Raw genomic sequence first — 26,002 nt, forward strand, 5'->3', positions numbered from 1 at the left:
TTTGGCCACCTGATGCGAAGAGCTGCCACTTTTGAAACAACTCTGATGATGGGAAAGATTGATGGCGGGAGGAGAAGGGGACGACAGAGGATGAGATGGTTGGATGGCATCCCCGACTCAATGGACATGAGTTTGGGTAGACTCTGGGAGTTGGTGATGGACAGGGAGGCCTGATGTGCTGCGGTTCATGGGGTGGCAAAGAGCTGGACACAGCTGAGTGACTGAATTGAACTGAACTGAGGAATATTCTTGATTTTCTTCAGCTGGTAGGAGGTGGGAGGGAGCGGGGGGAGAGAGAGTTGGAGCTATTATCATCTTGTGACTTTTGTGGACAGATCCTGTTTTAAAAGAAAGTTAACACAAGTCAGAAAGCAAAGCTGAGAGATGAAGGGATACCAGGTTCTGCTGACATCATTTGAGTACTTTCATCCCACTGTGTCTGAAACCAGCCCTCTATACTTACATGCCAGTGGATTCCCTTTTTTCTCAAGCCAGTTTCTTTTTTTTGCAACCCAAAGAGGTTGGCCTGACATAAACTGTAATTAGCTAATGACCAGAACCTCAGCTGTCTAAAGAAGGACTTGTCACTCTCAACAGATATCCCATATTTTCTTTCAACTGACACGGTTTGGAGTATCTGTTCATGGCTTTACAGGAATGAGGAATAGGTATTTGTAGTTTGTGAGTGCAAGTTAAAAAGGTAATTGGAAACTAAGTAAGTACAAAAACATCTTCAATCAAAAAAAGATTTTGTAAGCTGAAGTATTGTTTGTTTTTATGATGGAGCATGTAAATCTTCATATATAAAAACTTCACTATCATTAGGGTGTGTCACACAAAATAACAAACACACCTTTTTCAATCTGGTTATAAATATGCAGAGTGGAATTTATTTCACCAAAGCATTACATGCTTCCAACTGATACTATATCAGTAAAAGCTCTCACTCCAAGATGTCATTAAAGCCACATTTGTTCATTTCTATTTATTATTAGAAAAAAACAAAATGAAAAAAAAGTGGATTTGAGTCATATTTCCTGTGAGTTCATCATTTGCTGGCATATAACACTTGTGAATTTTATTCAATTCATTTAAAATGATTTCTAACATGCAGCCAGAAAGTTAAGGGTGGCAAAGAATTCAAAATGATCAGCAGGCATCCAAGATTTCTCAGGAGACAGATTTAGAATCACAACTAAGGTATGTTTTCCTTAAGGAACTGTATCTTAGAAAAATTGTCTCTAATGAAACAGAATTTTTCCTAATAAATTCAGCTCATTTGCGTTTTAAAATCGGTAGATGCAGATGACTTTCTTAAAATAAGGTTTTTTGTTTTTTTTTTCTTCTTTTTTTAAGAATAGGTCAGATACAGGCCAGGATCTATGGTGCTCATTTCAGATGCCCTCAGAATTCATCCTCTTTTCTTATTTACTTTGTAATTATGTTATTACAAAGAAGTCAGCTGGGCTAAAGTGATGAGTTCTGATGTCAATCTTCACCCAGAGTTTGAAGAAAACCTTTCAGAGGTTGAGGATACCCAGATAATTTTCAGAAGTGGAATTAGGAGAAAAAAAGAAAACCCAATAATACCTAAAACAAAATAAAGTGGGAAAAGGCTTATGTCTTACAATTCCCCAATTGTCCCTGGGAGTTGAAATGCTACAAAAGCTGTTTTCTTTAAAATGATTCTACCCTTTTGAGAGTAGCATTCTAGGAATCAGTTACCTTAGGGGTTTGCTTCTGATTTTAGCTAACCTAGAGAGAGGGTTACCAGCCTTGGGATTAGGAGTGGGTTGTATCAGTGAATCAATATGAATGATGCCACCACCACAGCTGACAACATTCCCCACGAGCCACGTGTTCGTGGAAGACTTTGTAGTGGATGCTTGCAGCCTCCACGCCCCGTTTCTTCCTCCTCTTCTGAGAGGTTGGGAAGCCCAGGGTCCCCAGGTGGTCAGAGTTCCGGGGTAGAGTCAGACTGTCTCCATCAGTTGTCCTGTGCAAGATCTGGAAGACAGGAGTGAGACAGAGCTGCCTTCTCCAGCCATGGCAGGTAACAAGCAAGGGCTCACGGTGTGAGTCCATGTCAGTCAGATGCCAGGTTCCAGTGGCTGACTATCACCTGGGTTGAGACAACAGCAGAAATGGTCACAGCAGCAAAAACACTACCATAACCTGCAAACTAATAGTCTCCCTTCCAATTCTTCCAATGACTTGATAGGCAACGTCTAAGTCCCTTGTGTAAGATTTTCATTGGACCCTTTTATAAGACCCTCCTTGCATCCGTGTTCTTGCCCCAGAAAGGTGCCAACAGTTACCAGTGCCTCCCAGTTTGTCCAGCACTGCCCCAGTTTTAACACTGAAAGTTCTGCATCCAGGGAACCTCCTCAGACCCTGGAAAACCGGCATGATTGGTCACCGTAAGGTGCAGCCACTCTGGGTGGGACATTCTATCTATGTCAACCCTGTCTGTGGGCTTAACATGAAACTTGCTTTGATCAGTGGAATACTAGCAAGTATTACCCAAGAAAGATCCCATTTTCTCCTCTGCCTCTGCCTGGAAAATGCTCAGGATATCCTGCTGGAGAGTCACACATTTGGCCCAGATGCACCAGCAAGACATGGGGTGAAGCTAATGTGACCGGAAGAAGTGCCCAGTACTGCCCAGCCAAGCCCCAATTTCTGTTTCTGATCTGCAGACCTGTGATTTAAATAAATGCTCTTTGTTTTCAGCTGATGTGTGTGTGCATGTGTGTGTGTGTTTCAACATTATCATGATAATAGGCAACTGGTATATGCGTGTGTGCTAAGTCGCTTTGGTCATGTCCGACTCTTTGCGACGCTATGGACTCCAGGATAGCCCGCCAGATTCCTCTGTCCAAGGGATTCTCTTTATGTCTCCTGCGTTGGCAGGCGGGTTTTTTTTTTTTTTTTTTACCACTAGTACCACCTGGGAAGCCCTAACTGGTATACCTGTCACTCAAAGTAACTCAGTTAACGCTTGGAATGACTGGAGTGGCTTCTGTTTTCTGCACTGAATCCTGAACTTTACCAAGATTTGCTCCTTTCATTATCACAACGACCTGATGAAGAGGAAAGATGGCAGCGCCCACTTTGCGCATGCGGTTCATGGGTGGTAACAAGTCGTCCGAGTCCGTTCTTCTGGGAGATGCCAGCGCTGGAACGCAGGCCAGGTCTGCGGGAATGCAGATCCCACCTCCTTAGCTGTCAGACCCCACTGGCCGACAAACCAAGTCACGCCCAGGAGGCAAAGAAACAGGAACACATTTCTGCTGGGAAGAATGGAGAAGACAGGTTTCCAAGGTCTCCACTGGATGCAAGCTGTAGAGGAGGTGCGGGTTTCACGCAGAGTCGGAAGCTCTAAGGGTGCCTGCAGATCCCAGAGCTGAGTCCTCTGCGGGCTGTGCGACCTCCTTATCTCATATGATTGCATCTGGCCCTGTCTTCAGATTTACTCATCTCTTCCACGACAGCATATTGAGCGACAATCTCAAATAAAGACCCACTCGTCTGAACAAAGGGAACACGCCTCACTCAAGCCCTTCTTTGATTTATAACCCATTCTCTTCTAACATGTGGACCCAACAAACAGGAGATCGCTGACGAGCTTGAACAATGAACTTGTTAGTTAACAGAATTAAGTGTATTGTTTCACTGCAACGACAGTAATAAAGCAGGAGACGCGAAGTCGATACAGTCACAACTGAATCGTAATGGATGAGATATTTACAGCAAAGCTGTTAAAACATTGAATAAAATATGGGAAGAGCAAAAGCAGATGTGTTTTTATTCTTCTGAGTTGAAGCTTGTAAGGTAAAAAGATAGTTTGAGTAATAATCACAGGTTCTGATTCACAATGCATTAATAAATATTCATATGGTACCAGCCGCTGAAACTTTCCAGATACAGAAATAAAGTGCGAAAGCCTGTTCTTCCCTTACACTTTGCTAAGTTTAGATTTCCAGACACACATGTCAATATCTCCATTAGGTTCTTGTAAAAGTTCTCTTTTATTTTCTACAGCCTTCCAAGTCTTGCTGGCGAAACACTCATCTTCTCTTTTTTTCCGGTGTCACAGTATTTCCCCCACTCAAACCAGAAGAAAGTAGAAAAGACACGATGGTCTATTAATAAAGAAGAGACCTATAATTTAAGTAGAAGATAGAGGTGGAAGGAAATGAGCGTTCCTCTCCTGAATTAGGCACAGGTAAATGAGCTTTATATCCCACTGGACACCCACAATCCCAAATGAGTTCGAACAGTAGGATGCTTGATTTCGCAAGATCAAGCAAAATGCGTTTATGTGCTTTCCCCCTCTTCTTCTGTTATTATCTTGTCTTTGTTTTCAAAGGAACAGGGGAGTTTTCGAGAGCGCAGGGGAAGGCTGCTCTACCCAGATCTGAAACAACTGGGGAGACATAACTGGGGACGTGTGTCAGGATGCTGCGTCCGGATTCTGTTTCCCTGCCTTTCAGAGAAGCAGCTGTTGGGAGGAGGGAGCGGGAGGCTTGGCACAGACCGAGCTCAGATTTTATAGGGGACGGAAGGAGGAAAGGGAGACAGGAGTGCACTGCAGGGGCCTGGACCCCTCCGACGGGCAGCTCGAGCCTCCGCGGGTGAATGCCAGGTTTGGATCCGGCGGCTCCTTGATGGATGAACAGGAGCACCGCGCGGTAGCAGGACGGCGCGGAGGTTGCTATGACACCCTTTGTTCCCCACTCGCCGGCGTTTACTGGCGCGTGTACCTTGGCGAGTGCAGGACTGCGCGGCTTTGTGCGGCGCAGCCGCGGCCCCTGGTCCGTTGACGCCCGCATCCTTTTGTCCCCTTTCACGGCACCGCGTCCTCTCCCTAGGTCCGCACAGAATCTTTCCTGTGGGCTCCATTCTGTGCTCAGATTATCTCCGTCGCCTCCAAGTGAGCTTTTGTTGTTGTTTCTAACCAGCCCCTCCTTCCCGGAGGGGCCCTTGTTATTTTTTTCCCTTTCAATGAGTGCTATCCTCGAAGACTTACATTGCGGTTTTCATTTGCTTGTTCTGCTGTATCTTCCCCAAAGATCTGAAGCTGATGTTCTGGGTGCTTGTCTGTGGCCCAGAGGTGTAGGGAGTGAGAGGTCAGGGAGGGTGGCTTCTGAGAACAGGACCAGTCAGGGAGGAGGGGCCGAAGCTGGGGTCAACGGGGAGGCTCTTCTTGCCAAAGGCCCCCAGCTCCTTCCCAAGAGAAGGGTGTTCCCTGAAGAACTTTCCTTGTGCACAAATTCTGGAGCAGGCAGGCCTCTTGACCCCTGAGAGGCCCAGGCCACTCCCACTGGCGGTTCCCAGTGTTAACACCCACAATGAAAACACACCACCGGAGGGTTATCACAACTCTGATATGTTTAAGTTGTTGTCTGGTTGCTCAGTCGTGTCAGACTCTGCGACCCCAGGGACTGTAGCCTGCCTGGCTCCTCTGTCCACGGGATTTCCCAGGCAAGAATACTGGGGTGGGTTGCCATTCCCTTCTCCAGGGGATCTTCCCGATCCAGGGATAGAACCTGTGTCTTCTGCATTGGCAGACGGATTTTTTTGTTTTTAAACCGCTGAGCCCAGGGAGGTCACTATTTTCAATGTTTGCACACGAGCGCAGTTGCTCAGTCATGTCTCACCCTTTGTGACCCCATGGTCCGCCAGCCTCCTCTGTCCATGGACTTTTCCAGGCAAGAATACTGGGGTGGGTTGCCATTTCCTACTTCTGGGATTTACATTTAAATTAATGCCCTTCATACAAATCTCAGGCTACGTAATTGTGCTGTGAGTAAAAGAAAGTTAGTGAATTTGTTAACCATGTTTATTCTGTATGAAGTACTGATAGTCTTGCAAACAAGACTAACAAAACCTAAGAACATGAGGTGGTATTGTAGAAAGCATGTGATATTTGAAAGCTGATATCAATTGTTTTATTGGTTAAATCCTGAAGGATTGGTTGGTTCCCTGATCGTACTCTGCTTCTATCCTTGCTCTGTGCACAATTAACAAGGCATTTATTCTCAATGGGGGCAAAAATAGGAGTTTCCTAAGGCATGTTTTCCCTCCAGTAAGTTTAGCAGAGGAATTAATTATTACTATGCAGTCATCTTTTTTGGAAGACTGTTTGGAAGGTGGTTCTTGTCTCTTTTCCCTTCAGATTTTTTTTTTCTTTGCAATTGGACAGCCTAAATGTTAGCTTTACTGGAGCTGAACATACTGTAACGCTTAACCCAGGTGAAAAATGACTGCTTGCCAATGACTTTTACGTCTATATTAAGACTATGCTGGTTATATAGTGCAGTTAAACATAATATGTTCCAATGTAGAGAGGATGGTAGATCTAGGCGTCAGTGACATGCTTTTGAAAACGCAAAGGTTGTGAAAAGCAAGCCAAGTGTGGCTATATAGAAATTTGTGCAAATAAGAAAAATATAACCGTTACTGTGTCAGTCATTGGTCTGTACCTTGTGCTGCAATGCTTTATTCACTGGCCAGTAAAGATTTTCAGCTAAAGGCAGGAGTTTGTTTTTTTCTAGGTAATTGGCAAATGAATAGAGCCAGACTCTAATAAACAATGCACCTTGAAAATTGAATAAATAAATGATTCCATATTGTTGGCATAAAATGTCCTGGAATTTTGTCCCATTTAAAATCTTTAGCACACTATGCTCTTAGGACCTCATTCTTAAGGGAGGGCTCTTTCTTTATGAATGAAATTTATTTACAGAAAATGAAGCATTTGGCTGAGTTTGTGACTCATTCCAGACTGCACAGCATGTTGGAATTCAGGCCGTGTAGCAGGTTCTAATCCCGTGGTCCAGCAATTGGATCATTTTCCCTTAACTTCCTCAAGAATTAATTTCTCATTAAAGATAAATGTGTTCAGCACTGTGGGCTGAAACACCGATATTGAGCACATTTTCTAACAGATATTTCAAAGATACAGACGAGTTTGCATATTCCCAAAAGCAGTGCAAGGGATATTCACAGCAGGTGGAAGAAAGGTCTTTTTATCCGGCAGAAGGGATACAGAGGTTCTGCTAGACCAGGTTTTCTCGGCCAAGCTTGTCTATGTAGCTCTGGTTAACACGCATACATCTACCACTCAAAACTGGGCCCATGGCTCTGACAATGAATCTGCCAGCCTGACCAATCAGATCCAAGTCTACCATGTTGCCAGGGCAACTAATACACAGTCACAAAATCAGAATGATCACAGTGGGGAAAAACATACAAAATGCAGTATCTCTGTGCTTCGAGACAGAAAGAGGGGAAAAAAAATCCCTAAACCTAGGTTGACTGTAGGTAGCAGAAACTGGTACCTGCTTCTTAAATGTGCTTCATTGTTTCAGGGCCATTTGCAAAATGCATGTGTTTACATGTATGTGTGTATTCAGATTCATAAAAAATAGGCACATCACTTCTGGAACAGTATAGCGGATTTAGTGTGGGAGAACAATTGGCAAATGGTGGTTTGAGATGGAAAGATGAGAAGCACAAGGGCACACTTAGCATCTGACGTGCTTTCTGAGCAACTCCTGGTTCCACAGGGGGTTTCTGGGCTCTCTGAGTGCAGCTGATGGTCCCTTTTTTCAGCACTTAAATAATGCTGTTTGCTAAGGTGTTAAAAGTGATTTAAAAAAACCTGCCTACCAATGCAGGAGGTGTGGGTTCAATCCCTGGGTCAGGAAGATCCTCTGGAGAAGGAAATGGCAACCCACTCCAGTATTCTTGCCTGGAGAATCCCAAGGACAGAGGAGCCTGGTGGACTACAGTCCTTGGGGTCACAGAAGAGTCAGACACGACCGATCAACTGAACAACAACAAGAACAAGAATTTAATCTATAATCCACCGCGTGACTACTACCTGGGGTTCTCTTCTGTCAGCTCTTTCTTTCCATGTAAGACTTCTTCCCATCTTTTGGGGATCAGCTCAAAAGCCACTTTCTCAGGATCCTTCCCTGACCATTACCTATCAATGATGAACCACCCAACGCCCTGACATCACTGGACTTTATTTCTTTCATTGACCTTATCAGCCAGCTGAAATACAGTCTCCCTCCCTCTCTCTGTGGGAAGATAAACTCCTAGGGGAAGATATTATCATGTCTTGTTTGCTATTCTATCCAAGAGTGTAGGTTGGTATTCAAAATGAAATATGTGCTTTATAACTCTTCACTGAATAAAAAATCCCAATCAGAAAATCTGGGAAACGCGGGATGCTTAGACGAAGAGACTAAGGACTGAGCGAGTCTGGATGGATAGTGTGTGCGCTCGGTCATGTTAGACTCTGCGACGCTATGGACTGTAGCCCGCCAGACTCCGCTGTCCGTGGGATTCTCCAGGCAAGAACACTGGAGTGGGTTGCCATTTCCTCCTCCAGGGGAACTTCCCCGCCCGGGGATCGAACCCACGTCTCTTGCATCTCTTGCATTGGCAGGCGGATTATTTACCACTGGCGCCACCTGGGAAGCCCGTAAGGGACAGTGTATTTCCTTTTGGTGACAGTTGTTTAACTGGTCTTTAAATAAACAAACTGGCCACTAAATAAGCAAATTTACTGAACATCTATGAGTGTCAGGTCCTGTTCTTTAGCAGCAACTGAAACAGGCAAAAGTCCTGTCCTTACGGGACTTGCGAGTTAGTGAGAGAAGAACCTCCACGTGACTAGCAGCTACCAACTGCTGAGTGCTTACTATCTGCTAGAAACAGCGTAGAACACCTGTGATGTCAGTTATAAAAATCATAGGCGGCCAGTGCTACTATTAATTTTACTTCTTCTTGGTGAGGACCAGTTGCAGAGCGGTTAAATACGTCACCCAAGTAAGCTTGGCCATGAGCAGGAGAGCAGAGGCTCCACTCCCCACCCTCTTCCTGCTGCGTTGTGCAACTCTCAGAGAAAATATAGTCTCATTTAATTCTGGCCGGAAGTCTGTGCAGTTAATGCTGTAATCAGCTCTCTTTTCCTGATAAGGAAATGAAGTTGTTTTGCTCTTTAGTCATTCAGTCATGTCTGACTGTTTGCGACCCTGTGGACTGTAGCCCTCCAGGCTCCTCTGTCCATGGGATTTCCCAGGCAAGAATACTGGAGTGGGGTGCCATTTTTCCCCAGGGGGTCGTCTCAACCCAGGGATCGGACCTAGGTCTCTTGCATTGGCAGGTGGGTTCTTTACCAGTAAGCCCCTCCCCGCCATATACAGATCATATATTTGCACTGAAATACTAATATCTTATGTCCACTGTAAAGCATAAATAAAAGCAAGTTAGAAGCTTAAATGAGTAACATTAAACTGAAATAAACAGCTTGTGATCTAATTACTTTATTAATTAATAGTAAAAGAAATCTCTGCTCTCACTAAACAAAGTTAGTGTTAAATGTGATCTGCAAGCAAAATATTACATGTTTTTCGACTTGTGATGGCTTCATGTTACTATTTTAGAACATACCAAGACCTCACATGTACCTGGGATAAGGGACATTATTCTGGTTTCTTTGTGCTGAGCATCCAGTTACCCCCAGATTTAGTAATTTCAACCAGCACTTTTATTTTGCTCACATTGTCCGGGTCATTAGTAAAGGGCTCAGCTGGGTGGTCTTTATGTGGAGTCCCTCACTGGCGGAGTCAGGTGGGGCTCCACTTCTGCTTCCATTGGTGGAAGCCAGGGGGCTTTCCTGGTGGCTCTGATGGTGAAAAATCCACCCGCGATGCGGGAGACATGGTTTGATCCCTGGGTTGGGACGATCCCCTGGAGGAGGGCACGGCAACCCGCTCCAGTGTTCTTGTCTGGAGAATCCCATGGACAGAGGGGCCTGGCGGGCTGCAGTCGAACCCACGGGGTCACAGAGAATCGGGCACGACTGAGAGCCTAGGCACAGCACAGTGCTGCCCAGAGTTGCAGCCATGGAAGACGTGACGGGCTGGAGGTTCAGGGGGCCGCATGCGCATGACTGGAGCCCCGGGGCTCAGCTGGGGCCCTGGATCCGGGAACAGTCATGTGGCGTCTCCATGATGGTGGTGTCAGTGTAGCTAGACCTCTAACCTGTCAGCTTGCTTCCTTCAGAACAAACGTCAGAAGAAGACCAGATGGAGAGGCTGCCTGGCTTTTCCTGACTTAATCTCAGGAGAGTGTTCCTTCCTTCCTAAGCTGTCCATCCAAGCAGTTATAAGCCTGTCCAGATTTAAGAAGTGGGGAGTTAGACTGTGCCTCTTAATAAGCAAATAACGAGATCACACTGTAAGCCACATGTGGGCTGGGAGATATTGTTGGATACATCCTTGGAAAATATAATCTGCCCCATTCATCATTACAAATTCAGTATCTTATTAATAGATATTTGTGGAACACCTACTATGTGTCAGGCAAAGAATATGGGGAAGTAGTATTTTAAAAAATAAGTCCCTGCCCTTCTGCAGCCTATATTCTAATACAAAAAAATATTGGGCAATTGATATAAATGTAAATCTATATTTAAAATAATCTTCTTGATAACTCTATGGGTTTTGATTTCTTGGCAGATCTAGGTGATCATCACTTTTTTTTTTTAATCTCACAACATACCTGACGAAGAGCTCCTAGGAGGAGTGGAAGAAGTTTTGCTGTTTTCTTATTGAATGCGGATTTTTTGCATTGTTGACATTTCCTTCAACTCAGATTTCCTTGCAGGAATTTTTAAGCCACTCCTCCATTTTGTAAGAGTTGCTATAGTTAAGAGCATGCAGGTATGCTCAGTCGCGTCCAACCCTTTGTGACCCCCATGAACTGTTAGCTTGCCAGGCTCCTCTGTCCATAGCATTTCCCAGGCAAGACAACTGGAGCGACTTGCCATCTGCAACTCCAGGGGATCTTCCCAACCCAGGGATCGAACACATATCTCTTGGGTCTCCTGCATGGGCAGGTGGGTTCTTTACCACTGTGCCACCTGAGAAGCCCCCATAGTGATGAGCAGGTAGTGAAATCTGTGGATCCTTATTACTGGGCATGTGTAAATTGGAAAAACCTGAAGACGCTGTAGGCTGGAAGGAATAAGATTTCTGCTGGGTTGTAGGATTCCCATCTTTTTTCAGGATTCCTGCATCACCATATGCAAGTGACTCAGATCGAGTGAGACAAGTGCCAAGCTGCTTATTAAAAATATACCAGAGCTTAATTTCTTTCTTATTTTTAGCATGAAAATAAGTATAAATAGAAGATCTAATGTTGTCTTTTTTTCCTGTCTATTTTCAACTTTCGAGGCCACTGCTCTAAACAAAAATGGAAAATGCCTCCTTGTTCTTCTTAAAGAGGGTGATGCTCCCAGGAAGGACATAGACCCCTTGATGAAGCAGCGCCCGCCTCATCTCCTTGAGTGCTTTCCCTTGACTGATGAAGCAAAAGGAGCTAAAATAAGTTCTGTCTTGTGGGAAGTTGCCTGACACACAGTGTTGTTCAAATGAAAGCAAATGCAAACGAGGAGCTTGTGATAGTTTAAATAAATAGAGGGGACATTTTTATTTTTTCAGTTGCTTGTCTGCTTTGGGCGGAGACTGTGCTTTGACAAATGTTTTTGTCCACATATTAAAATATCTCAGGCTTTTCTCTCTGGAAACCTTTGTGTTCTTGTTGTTGCAGGAATCTATAAAGAGTGATATATCTCTTGTAAATGGAGATGGAATGTGAGATATTCTTGTTCCTTTCTTGCCAGGGGCCACTTGCTTTTATTTCTGAGTTGATGCATCAGTGACCAGGTTTATTGCTCCCAGAATCCATGTTAAAACACATAAGCCAGAGATTTTCTCGGCTGTGCTATGAACTCATTCTGAGCTTATCTCAATTCTGCTTAAATAATGCAAATATGAATAGCAACCAAGATGTTAACAGCAATGCTAATGTTAATTCCAATAGCTAAGAGTTACTCAGTGCCTCCTCTTTGTCAGGTAGTGTGGTAGGTAGTCACACAGAGTTAATCCTTACTCCTCCCAGCAACCCTTTGAGGTATATACTATTCCTTTTACAACATCAGTGAAAGGAAGTGCCTGAGGTTCAGAGAAATCAGGCAACTTGAGTAACAGTGGTTGAGTGCAGGGACCACCTGTATAGTGTGAAGTCAAAGTTGCATGGTTAATGGCTTCTATGTCTATATTATTAGCTCTGTATTCATGCTATGCTAGTACCAAAGGTTGTAGGCAGAATTCTAGTATGATCCTTGGTGTCAGTTGCCTTGGATAATCCCCCCACCCCACCCCCTTGAGTGTGGGAGGAACCTGTAAATATGATGAAAAAAGGATTTTGGATTTTTTTCACTCCCATGGAAAAAAGGGTTTTGCCTACATAAATTAAGATGCATAATGAGTTGACCTCACAAGAGGGAGATTGTCGTGGGTGGGCCTGGCCTTGTCAGGTGAGCCTTTGAAGAAGAAGCTGAGAGTTCATGAAGAAAGGTGCAAAGCGTGGGAGGGATTTGACATGAATGGGGGTGTCTGTTGCCAGCTGTGAGGATGGAAGAGGCCACATGGCAAGGAGTCTGGTGGCCTCTTGAGCTGAGTGGTCCTTGCCAACAGCCACAGACAAAACAGACTTCAGTCCCTCCAGCCTTAAGGAACTGGATTATTCCAGCAATCTGAGGGAGGTAGGAAATGGATCGCCTCTAGCCGCAGACACAAATGCTGCTCAGCCAGTCCCTGGGCTTCAGCCTTGTGTGACCTGGAGCAGAAAACTCAGCCGTGCCCGCCTGGACTTCCGGCCTGTTACAGACCAAGAGCTGATAATGTGTCATTAAGCTGTTAAATTGATTGTAATGTGTCGCCCAGCAGCAGCAGCCTGTTGGACCACGTATGCCTTTACTGTGCTTAGATTAACTAAGGCGCCACAAAGTGGTTCTTTCTTTTGATTTTTAAAAATCGTCTTTGCATTCTGCTTTACACACAGCAGGTGCTGGGAACGTGGAAAAGAGGGACTGTGTGTCTGGTTAGGAATGCGGGCTCTGGAGCCAGAGTGCCCACATTATGCCAGGCACTGGGTCTTTCTGGTTGTGGAAACTTGGCCAGATTACTTAACTGTCTAGTGTGAAATGAGAATGAAATAATCATACTAGCTCATGAGGCGAAGGCGAGGATAAAATGGTATTTGCGTGTAAAGTTCCCAATGCATAGTAAGAACTCAATAAAATGTCAATTATGATTTTTGTGTTTCGTGTATGAACCAATGAATTTTAACCTCTTTGGAGAGAAACCATCTAAGAATCTCCCAAACACCTCTCTACCTGTTGAAGATGAGCTTATGGAAGTCTTTGTAAACTTTTCTGGGCTATTTGTTATTAAATTATCGACGTATCTAGACTGAAGAGGCATCTGCCGGCACCACGGAGCAGTGGGGCCCTCCCTTAAACGGGCTTGTTTCATATGATGTGTGCCTGAATTTCTCTGGGGAGAGCATTTGTGCACTCTGAGTGAACCAAGAACACACTGGAATATCTTAGCATCTGCTAAAGACCGTAAAAACGGTCTCTTCTTCACTCCTATCAGAAATCCCTCTGCCTATGGCCCTGTGCTTACCCAACAGTCACCTCGGGTTTCCCCAGATGCCGAGAGATGAGAAATCCGCACGGACCCATTGGGTCTCCCCGACTCTGTTTGCCTGGGCAGATCCACCTCCACCTCCGATACTTAGGAGCAGCGCCCACCTGCCCCCGCCCCCTCCAGCTTTCCATTCAGCCAGTTGGGAGAGGAGAGAGTGAGGCTGGGGTGTTACCCCCTAGGCTCCCTTCCTCTGGGTTTGTCTTGGCTTGTTGTTTCCGCCAGGCCGCCATAGTCAAGGCAGTCTTGTCCACACAGCTTTTCCTTCTTCCTGATTCTGGAAACTCCTCTGACCCCTGCCCCATCGGGCTGGGGATGGTGGTATCCTTGACTGTCCTAGGCCACACGCTCCTTTTCTGAGCTGTCTGTGAAGTACCCTCATTTGACAGTGGTGCCTTCTGATCTCTGATGAGCGCTTGACTGATAGACCCAGACTGTTATACTTTTTTGTATAGGCACCCGTAGATTCTGATTATCTCTCTCTCATTAGCAAAGTGATTGGGTTTGGCAGCCTCTATTGTGACTGTTCTGAAGTTCATTTCTTATGCCTCTCCTGACTTTTGGTTTATTCTAGATGTGGAGGTTGGCAGAGATGTGAGCTCTGAATGACTGAGGTATTGTGGAATGTTTTGTTATCAGGGCATCCCACACATCTCGTCTTATTTTGAAGCAAGTTCAGGTCTGAATCCACTGAAACAAGAGCTGGCATGATGAAAGAGCCAACCCTCAAATAAGACAATTTTTAAAGGTTGTTTGTTCATGTCTCTAGCAAAACAGAATTGTCCCTTGAATTCCATTTTCTCCAGATTGTTTTGGAAACCCCTAGAAATGGAGAGCACATTTGGCTCTGATAGGGAACACTTCTATTTTGCATATTGACATGCATTTTAACAAGAAAAAGGTCAGTGGCGGGGACAGCACTGCTTGTCGGTGTGACAGCCGACATTTACCTGAGCCTTCTCCATACGCTGCTGTTTAAAATAATTTAGTAAAATAATTGTCATCATTGATTTTTCTTTTCTTTTTGGACCCAGAATTCACCCTTGTGGCTGTAGGGCTAGGTAACTTTCAGAAGCTTAAATTTCCTTTTGTCGAAATTCATTTCTTAAGTTCTGGGTGGATGACAAACTTTGATTAAAATCACAAACTTTTATGGTCTGTGGGTGAAAGCTGGTGAACCTAGTGGCTCTTGACATATTCTTTGAGCAGCATCTGTTCATTGAGTGACATTAGAACGGCAGAACACGAATGGCTGGGATTTTTTGGAGCATAATCTTCTTGCTGGTGAATCACATGTCTTCTGAAGATGTTGGCAGGGGTCCTAAGAGGAAGGTGGGCATCAGACGTTGTCGTCACAATAGTAACGGCCTTGTTGCTTAACCTCATAATTCTAGGCCCATCAGTGGTAGGGTCATATTTCAACCAAAGGAGAAGAGAAAACAGTTTATATTTAGAATCTCTCACTACTTTCACGGATAAGAAAAGAGGAATGTGCTTGGAGAGCATGAATGACGATGCTTAGATCAAAGGAGAGGAAGAGGTGCCTACAGAGGGCCATAAAAATATCAGGAAAAAACCCCGTTCTGTTTGAGAAACTTTATTGATCATTTACTATGTGTGCTCTGTCTGCTGATTTTGTGCTTCTCAAAGACTCTTAACAAGAATGATGTCATGTTCTACATCAATCTGTCTAGCATCTCCCAAAAAAGGAGAAACAGGATTATTTGTAGTAAATATTTGCTGACTATTCCATTGCGACAACTGTCCATTCTTCTGATTTTCCATGGTATCCTTCTTCTCCATTCTCAGCCCATGAGTGGTAGAAGCTGATCTCATTACTGCTCCCAACTCCAGGGGTGGGCATGTGACCACGCTGAGCCAGTTAGCCCAACTATAGGTTTGCCTGGCCCTCTGACCCAAAGTGTTTCAATAATATTCTATCTTAGAATCGCAGAACCAGAGGAAGACATGTTCTTATCTGCTGTCCTTGCCCCCTGTAGGATTTCTAGGTAATGTAATTCTGTAATTTCTGGGGGTTACTGCATAGAGAAGGCATGCCTGAAAATGCAAGCTAAACAAAGTAGAAATCAGAGTTTAGAGACGGACAGAAATCAAGTCCTTCGGATGTAAAGTCGAGTCCTCAGGATGTAAAGCGTAGACCTGTCAGCGTCTCCGAGAAGCACAGTCACCAGACGGAGCACACACAGTGAGTGACATGTAGTAAAGGGTCAGGAAGGCTTCTCAGACTGGCCTGGGTTTTTTCTGGCAGTTTTACGACCCTCCCTGGGCATCTGCTTCTTTGTTTTGCTCTGTCGTCATGTGTGCCGTTCAAACACACCCTTCTTTTCTCGTCAGTGAAAGAAGTAAGACATTCTACTGCCTGAAACGTCTTTGACTTGATGCCCAAAGCTCTAGATGACACCTTGGAGAACATGTGTGTGGAGAATGATCAGCCTCCAAACGTCTTTTTTCCTAATTTCCTAATTTCCAAAATCCGTGATTGTGTTTCCTTATATGGCAGAGGGGATATTACAGATAGGATTAAGTTAAGGATATTAACAGGGAGAGACTATCCAGGTGGGCCACTTGTAATCAGCGGGGTGATCAGATAACGATGGGATCTTTTTGTGCTTTTGAGCTGAAATGGGATGATGAAGAGGAACCATTTGTTTAAAGAGTAGGGCCTGTTCAGGTATTTTAGGCAGGAGAAATAGTCAGGCAAAGGTGGGTGGGAGCTATGTGTCTTAGAAAGCCATTGTGACGGGCCATCAATTAAAATGGAGAAGATAAGGTCCTCTAGAGCCTGACCAAGATAAAGGAAGTTGGTCTTTATTTTAGGTGTTGTGGTGGGGCGGGGTAGGGGTAGTGGGGGGTAGTGTGGGGGCTGTGGGGAGGGTCTTAAGTGGAAGTCATTGGCTCCAGTGTGAATTTTGAAGCCATCTCTCTGGATGGTGCTGTTTCAAGCATGAGACAAGCTGGTCCACCACGTGGCTTGGTCCAGTTCTGTCATGCCAGTTTCCAGTGGCTCCTCCCTCCTGGGGCCTTAAAGATTGCATTACGGCTGACGACGAATGTTCATATGAATTACAATCCTGGACAGCACAGCTAGGCTGCCCTTTTTATTTATTTATTTATTTTTGTGGTTTCTACATCAGATATAGCTTTCTATGAGGCTGATAAATATAAGTACTTGGGAGTATTTTATGGATCAATGAAATATTAATGGACCTGGAGGTGCTTTAAGTTTATTTATAAGGCTGGGTCATCTATAGGTCAAATACCATTATAGCAAATGCAATTGTAATGAATATCTTTGATAAATTTGGTTTTTAAGCCCCAACCCGTGTCCTACTTATTTGCAACAATATGCCCTCTAGGTCTACAACTCCTTAAATGCAATTGCAAAAAAAAAACCCCTCAAAAATCAAACAATCCCCCACCCCCCAAAAAACCCCCAAAACAAACAGCTGAGAACCAAACTTGGTTTTTAAAAAATTTTTTAAATCATTAATCTGATAACCAATATTGAATTAAACTGACATGAATATCTATATTTTATTCATCCTGCTGAATGGGAGCATTCATATGGCTTACTGCAGAAATATTGTTTGATAACAGGGATCTGTTCCCAGTCCCTTTAGGGAGTGTTACTTAATATATCTGCTCTGAATTATCTAAGATTCAAGTGATACCTAAATTTCAAAATATATTGGACCTAAGGAGTTCCAGATGGAGGATTATGCCACAAATATCCAAGACCATTTCTTCAGGATGCATCAGAAAAGCAAGTGAATTGTAGTTGATAATATTTGAAAGTTGGCAGAAACATTTAAGAAATCACAGGTAGAAAAATAGCACAGATACTAATAGTAATACTTGCATTTGTCCACCCCACTAAGTTTACAAAGCATTTATATTATAAATGTCTATTTTGTCTGTGGATAAGGAGGGGGAATTTTACCCTCCTGTAAACTCTGTGAGGTCGGGGACTATAGTGATGGTTTTCACCACTGTATTCTTAATCTATAACTGAGCCTGATGAATTCAATAAATATTTGCAGAATGCAATGAAGTCAGTTGAGCAGACCGGGATCAGATTTTAGGTGACCCACTCAAATTCTGGGATTGGTGGACTGGAACTCAGGTCTTCCAATACCCACACCAAAGTTTTTCTCCCTATATTATCAATGTCTTGCCAAAATGAAAAGAAATTGAAATCCCTTCTGAGGTCATCAAAGAGATTAGACTATAAAAGAAGAAGAGGACTGCAAGTTTTTTTTGTTTCAGTTGGACTAACTTGACGGATTTATGTAAATAGCCAAGGGCTTTGTTTCTGGATAAAAAAGTGATTCTGATGGGTTCTAATCCGAGAGCATCACTGGCAGTGGAAGATTGTAAAAGCAAACTCTTCACTCTGAAAAATAAAACCTATTAAATTCGAGGCATTGTAATTTTCCAGTGTGAGACTGTGGTAGCAGCAATTAAATTCTATTGTGTGTCTGCAGTCCTTGTTACCGACGATGTTTCATATTATTAACTGAGATTCTAAGAATATCAGCTCTCCTTAGCAAAGTGCCATTCTTCTCATGTGAAACAATTTGCATACATCTGATTTGCCCTTGATTTGTCACTCCCTTGCTCCCTGTATCCTACTTAGAGCCCAGTCTAGTAGACTACATCTTCAAATATAATCTGTGGGAGTCCACTTCCCTACCCTCGTGGTTCCCATTCAGGCGATTCTGGCAGCTCCCGAGCTGGTTGGTCCGTGTGATCTCAGTTCTTGACACGGCAAGCAAACCGCTCTCTTAAAACACGGACACTGTCTTAAGCTGTGTTCCCTGGCAGCAAACCCTAAGATGAGGATGTGTGTGAAAGTGAGTTGTTAAGGAGTATTCCCAGGAAAGAGCAGAATAGGAGTGGGGAATGAGGCCAGGGCAGAAAGGGGGCAGGGCTAGCATGCAAACTTAGAGTCCTGGGAAGGGTGACTCAGCCCACAGGGGAGCTCTGCGGCGTGGACCACACCTCAGACTGCTCAGTCAGGAGCAAGGGAGCTGGGGTATTGATACCGCGTGCACCTATCAGACACTTGCCACGGCTGCAGCCGGAAGTCCTACATTCCCAGACAACCAGGCTCTGGTTGTGCAGGAGGAGAGTGCCTTACAGCAGTCCCGGGAAGTAAACTGGTGGTGATGGTTTAGTTTGTAAGTCTTGTCTGACTCTCTGTGACCCCATGGACTGCAGCCTGCCAGACTCCTCTGTCCATGGGATTTCCCAGTCAAGAATACTGGAGTGGGTTGCCGTTTCCTTCTCCACGGGACCTTCCTGATCCAGGGGTGGAAACGGGTCCTCCCGCACTGCAGGCAGTCTCTTTACCAACTGACCGCCTGTTAGTCTCATTGTACGGGCACAGAAACTGAAGTACGAGGTGTTTGTGTAAATTGCCCACACCCACACACTCAGGAGTGCTGGAGGCAGGCCCTGGCCCTGGAGGTGGTCGTGTCTGTCTTCTTACCACAGCTTCAGATGATGCTATACTGTCTCACAGACAAGGAGGGTGGGACGTAGCAGGAGTGCCAGAGGAGATCCACAGAATCGCTGCCTCACAGCATTCCAGAACTAACAGGATAGAGGCTGAGACATAAGTGCAATAGGTGATTCTGAGCTTGGTCTTTTTACTACAAAAGCCCTTCTTAGGACACTTGGAGAAATATGCGTGGGATATTTCTGAAGGTTAGTTGGTAGGATATATAGTGCTGGTTTCCAGATTCTGATGGTTGATTGTGGTTAAGTAAGAGAATTTTATGTTTGTAGAAAATAGACACTAAAGTGTTTGGGGCCTCAGGTCAAGTTCATGGAAAAATGGTTCTTTTTTCCATACTTGTAACTTTACTGCACTTTTGAGATGGCTTCAAAATGAAAAAAAAAAAAAACCCTTAAAATCCTCAAGCAACACTTATTGAATAATTATCTTAATTACAATGCTTAGCTTTGAATTTCAAAATAGATATTTAGTAAGAACTTAGTCATAAAAGCCAGTCTTTTACAGGAAAGCACTGTTATTCTGGCTATTTCCTAATCTGAGCTTTTACACCTCAGGAACCAAGGCTTGCGGGCAGATCACAAAGTAAAACTTAGAGTGGGAAAGATGAGGTTATGAATTCAGAGAAATTTCCGATCTCATAAGACTGGAAAAGCCCTCATATAACAGAAAGAAGAGCCCAGAGGTGTGGCCAGGATAGAGGCCAGCAGGAAGTCTAGGAGTTTCCTAGCTCTAGGTTTGAGGTCACCTAGGACTTTGGGTCTAGAACACAATTCTTGAGTTTGAAGTTTTGGGAGAATGTCAGCCCTCCAAGGAAAGTTCTGTATTGGGCATGAGGGTGCCCAGCCTGGGCAACCTCTCAGGCTTGCCTTCCCCAAATACAATAAGGAAGCAATCAATCCCCATACCTAGGAGCTTGTGGAACTGTTGTGTGTTCCATTTGCCTGGAAGAAGACTGGTTTCAGGGAATGAAAGCCTAGATGACTGGGGCTTCATGCCATGCTGACATCCGTGATCATTAATACCAAGTGCCAACACAGAGCCCAAAATGTAGGTGGATTCAGTTCTCTCTGGGTAGATATCAGCCCAGAATGCCACTGATTATGACAGTCATTGCAGAAAGGGTGGAGGAAGATACCCGAAGACCATTAACAGAAGGAAGCCGTGTGGGGGGAGACTGCGGCCCAGACAGAGCTCCCCGGAGCTGTGAGTCTTCCCATGGTTCCCACAGTGTCTGGGGAAGGGGGCAAGGGCCGAGGCTGAAAGTTCGGAAAATGCCCTAAGAAATAATTTAATAAAGAGTAGTGATGCCTTCAGTTGATAAATGCTACCAGTAGTAACGACACTTGAGAACAAAAAGATAGGATAGCAAAGATGGTTTATATACTCCGATTCCCCTTCCCCCGTTTTTAACTCACCAGAGTCATAGTTACAAATGTCAACTTCTTTATAGAAACAATGAAGGTGATGAAAGTAATTAGGAGGTATGAGGGTGAGGTGGAAAGCATCCTTTAATAATATGCTCAGAGAGATGTTTTCTAGAACTGAGCCTTGGATAAAGAGAAGAAATCAGTGATGGAACAGTTGGGAGAAAGGAGTGCTAGGAAGAAGAAATAGCCCAGGCAAAGGCCTTGAAATGTTATTAAGCTTGACATGGTTGAGAGCCCCCGGAGGAGGAAATGGCAACCCACACCAGTATTCCTGTCTGGGAAATCCCATGGACAGAGGGGCCTGGCGGGCTACAGTCCATGGAGTCACAAAAGAGTCGGACAGGACTTAGCGACTAACCAACAGCAAAACGAACGGTTGCAGTCACGGAAGGAGGCAGCGGGGCTGGAGCCTAGAAAATTAGTGGTGGAGGGGCTTCTCTGGTGGTTCAGCGGGTGGGAATCTGCCTCCCAGCTCAGGGTACATGGGTTCCATCCTTGGTTAGGGAACTAAGATCCCACATGCCACGGGGCAACTAAGCCTGCATGTCGTGACTCCTGAGCCCGAGCACCTCACCCAGAAAACCTGTGTGCTGCAAGCTACAGAGCCCGCACACCACAGTGAAAGTTGCCACAACTAAGACCTGATGCGCCCAGAAATAACTGAGTGTGTATTAAAAAGAAAAAAAGTTAGTAGTGCAGACACGGAGGGTGAGGAGGGAGAGGTAGCAGGGGCCGGCCGTGGGGCCTGGTGGACCACAGTGAGGAGGGCTGGATTTTTATGAAGTATGATGGGCACTTGAAGAATTTTAAAGATGCACACAGTGCAGTAAACGCATATATATGGAGTCTGGAAAGATGGGACTGATGAACAGGGAGCAGTGGAGACATAGACCCAGAGAACAGGCTTGTGGACGCAGTGGGGGAAGGAGAGGCAGAGACAGACTGAAAGAATAACATTGAAACATATACATCACTGTTGGCAAAGTGGATAAACAGTGGAGATTTGCTGCATGACGCAGGGAGCTCAAACCTGGGGCTCCGTGACAAGCTAGGGGGTGGGGTGAGGTGGGAGGGGGGTTCACGAGGGAGGGGACGTACGTATACCTGTGGCTGACTCATGGCGATGTATGGCAGAAACCAATACAGCATTGTAAAGCAAGTCTCTCCAATTAAAAATAAGTGAAATAATTTTAAAAAGTTTGTGTCTTAAAGTGATCATTATGGCCTATTGGGTAGAAATGGAAGCTCAGAGAATAGGAAAGAGGCTGTTACAGTGAATAATAAGACCTGGAGTGAAGTGGGTGGACTCAAGATATAATTTGGAGGTAAACCCCCCGATTGGCTGTGGGAAAAGAGGAAAAGTGAGAAAGTAATGATGATTTTCAAGGTTTCCGCTTGAAGGAGTCTCTCTGGTGGAGGAGTAGATGGAGCCGGTGACCAAAACGAAAAGATTGGAGCAGAACAGTCCCGGGTGCTATTCCACGGCTGACGCTTGACTTCTCACTTATCTTCTGACCAACTCTGAAGAACATCTGTCAAACCATAATCTTGGCTACCGATGTCGAGGATGACGTCAGTGCATACAGTATATCTAATGTAAAACCACTCCCAAGGCCTGTGTTTTCGTGTGAGGTGTTCATTTAGTTGGCAGTTTATTGATGGCACTGTTTACATTTGAACTTGGATGTGTTGCTGTAATTAAAATAACTCCTGAATTTATCACCTGAGCCCAGAAGGACGAATAAAGGCTTTACATGATGGAATAAGTCTCCATATTCTGTTCTCTTTGATACGAACAACCACATAAAGTTTTCTGACACATATAATGTCTGACATCAGTCAGAAAAAAGATGCAACAGAAATATTCCATGTTTAAAGCAGAGCTGAAAAAAAAGGACTAAAAAAATCCCATATTGCATAAAAGAAGGAGTTAGGTTGCCACCGATGTGAAAGGAAATCAATGACATGACTTTGGAGACTCATTTCAATCTGTTGTTGACATTGTTTTCTGGGAGTAATTTTCTCAAAATGTTAACAGTATTGAGTTTGCCTATTGATTCTATTATTTTTGACCTTGCATGAGTGTGGGCTAATCTTACATGCCATAAAATCCCCTTTCACAGCTAAAATTATTGTATGACTCTGGAGGAAACCTCCGATCGGGTCAGGCACCTCCCCCTCCCCGGCCGGGTTTTGATGAGTGTATAAGCAGCAGTAATGAGTTATGTTGACTTCCAATACACTTCCATGTTGTTTACATTTTATTAAATGGTTTAAGCAGGGTCATCATGTAAATGATCAACGTATTGACTGAAATGCTCATACCTAGATGGATTGAAGGCCAGAGACAGCCAACCCTATTGGCCAGCTTGAATTCGAGTCAATAACATAAATACGTATTTGGTTACAGAATCGAAGCCAACTTCATATTCATTATTCTGAAATCCCCGCTGAATAAAGAGCTGCAAAGGATACTACTGGAAGACACCTTTTCTTCTTATAGAGTCAGGCTCCCAGTTACTTCCTCTTAAAAAAAAAATCCAAATAAAACAACAACAACAAAAAATTCAAATCGAGTGAATTCAGCAGAGTTCAGGAGAGTTGCTGAAGACAGAGTGAATGGGAAACCAAAAGCTCTTGAATGGTTTTCCTGGGAAAAGAATAGATTTATTGTCTTTCTGAAGGGATAGGTCGACAGCTGTATTTTCAGCGTCTTTATGAAAAAGTCCCAGCATGCCAGTCCATCCCATCCGCTCCCCACCCTGCCCTCCCACAAATCTCCATAGGCGGTCAAACCACCTGTGAAGGGCACACCCCACTCCACCCTGGCAGCTCCCCAGTCTGTCTGCAAAGACGTTTCAGGATTTACTGGCACGAAGCTGATGGGTTTGCCCACACGTACTTTGAAGAGGATTGCTAGAGCAGTTAATTTGCCTCCTAATGATTTAATTATATGCTACAGCTCTGCTCTACAAGAATAACAACGTTCCTTACTTTCCTGCCTGGGGTGTGGATGCCGATTTTGGAGAATTTTGGAAAAGAGCGACATTTGCTCTTCTTAGCGAGAGGCCAGTTGAGTCACTGGGGGAAGAGGGGGCCAATTTTCCGTGCCACAAAATAACTTTTTTTCCCACTCGTCCATCACGGAGTGAGGGTAGCAGAGATGACCATAATGAGATGCGCTGCGGTTTTTATTCACATTCTCTTGATCGAGACTGTGAAGTAATATCAGTTTTTATTTTCATATAAGCTCAGTGAGGCTCCTTGGCTTGCCTGGTACAGAAAGTGGATGAGCTAGGAGTCCCACTGAAATCTTTTGACTCGAAAACTCCATTTTTTCCCAATACTCAAGCACCTTTCTATAGCTTAAAAGGCCTTCCTCTGCCATGCAAGTTGAGCTCTTTGGAAGCAGATCCTAAAACAGAACTGGAGGTTCAAGATGTTTACTGGGATCAATGCCTACAGAAAGAAGGGGAAAAAAGCAACAGTGGGCAGAGGCAGAGTTGAACTGAAGTCAGGCCTGATAGGGTGAGCTCTGGGGCAGACGTTGGCCGTCACGGGGTCCGGTGTCAGGCAGAAGCGGTCAGCCCTTCGGCCCCCAGCTCACTGTGTCACTCCCCCAGCTTCGCAGAGGCTGCAGACTCCTGGCAGTTGGCATCCACGCTGTAGCAGCTCCTGAGCTCACGGAGGGACAGCTGGGCAGCAAGGCTTTCCTCGAAGGAAGATCTGAGTGGTGCATCTCTGTATCTACAGCACAGTTTTCAGGTGTATCCACAGAAACCCTAATCACCCAAGAGAGACACAGAGGAGGAAGTAGAAAAACTGGAGGGTTCTGGATCAGGTTGTCTTGATTCATATCCCAAAATCCACCTCTTCTTGGCTAGGGCATGTTGGTAGGCTACTTGAAACTTGAGAGCAATTGAAATTATACCATAGGCATCCTGGCAGCATTTTATTGAGTTATGATGAATAATTTCTATAAAGTATCTCTGATCAGTGGAGAATATTGTTATGAACCTCTGGAGAAAAGGCCCAGATTCTGGGCCACCCATCAGGTTCCCAAATGCAGATCTAATCACCCCGCCTCCTGGTTGTTAGGGTTGTCTTTCTGCTCTGGGTTCTCCCAAAGCACCATGAGAACACTTTGCCCCATTGCTGGATTATCCTCTAGGCCCTTCATTGTGAATCCCCATCCCAGCGAGGCTGGGAATGAAAGAGGGGACCCCCAGACTTTGGAGTCCTGTAAATGGTGGTGTCACTAACATGTCAGTCCTTCCTTGGGACTCAGTGCAGCCACCAGTGCCCAGACTAGAGTTTCTCTCCTTTGCTCTGGGCTTCGGGGGAGGCCAAACACCAGGGCGCGGGTAGAGCTTGCGGCCAGAGGTGGCTGCGCCTTCTCGACGTGCTCAGGGCTCAGATGAGGGCAGGAGGGCACTCCGCAATGTTTCTGAATGCTTATTATGTGCTGGCCACCAAGTCATGCTTTGTGCGTGAATTTCTCTCAATCTTCACAGCAGCAGTTTGAAGAAGGAATTATCTCTGACCATATTTTAATGAGTAAACTGAAGAGGGCTGCAAAGATGAGGACATTGCTTTAGTCCCACAGCTAGCAAATGCTGGCGCTCAGAGTTGGACCGGGGCAGTCTGACACCAGGCTCAAACTGAGAGGAAAATGGGGAAGGGGAGGAGGCTTAGCCCGTCCGCATCCGTGGAGGCTGTGAGCTCTGGCAGCCCTGTGTTGGTCTCACCGCGGTGGGCTGCAGGTCCCTTTCTGTAATGAAAGTTTCATTTTCCTATTCATCCAATTTGTCCTGGCTTGAATTTTATCTCCCTGCAGATTAGATTCTTCCAAGATTCTGTTGTAGGTGCTTGCATGTTTGACGTATATGAAATAACATGCAGAACCCTAGATGGAGAGTTTCGCTGGCAATCTGTAACAAGTCTTCCCTGTTCACTGGACTTTTCCCTCTGATAACTGTCAGTTTTTAAATGTTCTCTGTCTCCATGCCTGATATCATGTGGAATTATTGTCAATGTTACTTCTATTATGTTTATCAGATAAATTGTACTTAAACTTCATATAAGATAATCACTGAATGTAGAATTCTATAGTCAGATCCTCCTAGGTTAAAAATCCTAGCTTTACTATCTATGTGACCTGACCCAATTTTTTCAGTTTCACTTCTCAAACTTCTCCTCTGTAAAATGGGCAAAATGTTACTTATGGAGTTGCTCAGTGAGGTAATACATTTAAATGTCTAGTTCAGGTTCTTATTACCATTATTACACAGTTTTCTGTGAATGATAAGAGAACAGATTTGAGGTTGTATTTTAATTAAGACGGGTTTTGTGTTTTTTATCTGACCCTTTTTTTCTTCAGGTCATGAGGAAAAGTGTATAAGGAACAACAGTGTTTACTAATAGCTTTTAGGAGTTGGAATAGATAGTGTTATTTT

This window comes from Cervus elaphus, chromosome 23 (assembly GCF_910594005.1).
Source record: "Cervus elaphus chromosome 23, mCerEla1.1, whole genome shotgun sequence".
In the NCBI taxonomy this organism is placed as follows: domain Eukaryota; kingdom Metazoa; phylum Chordata; class Mammalia; order Artiodactyla; family Cervidae; genus Cervus; species Cervus elaphus.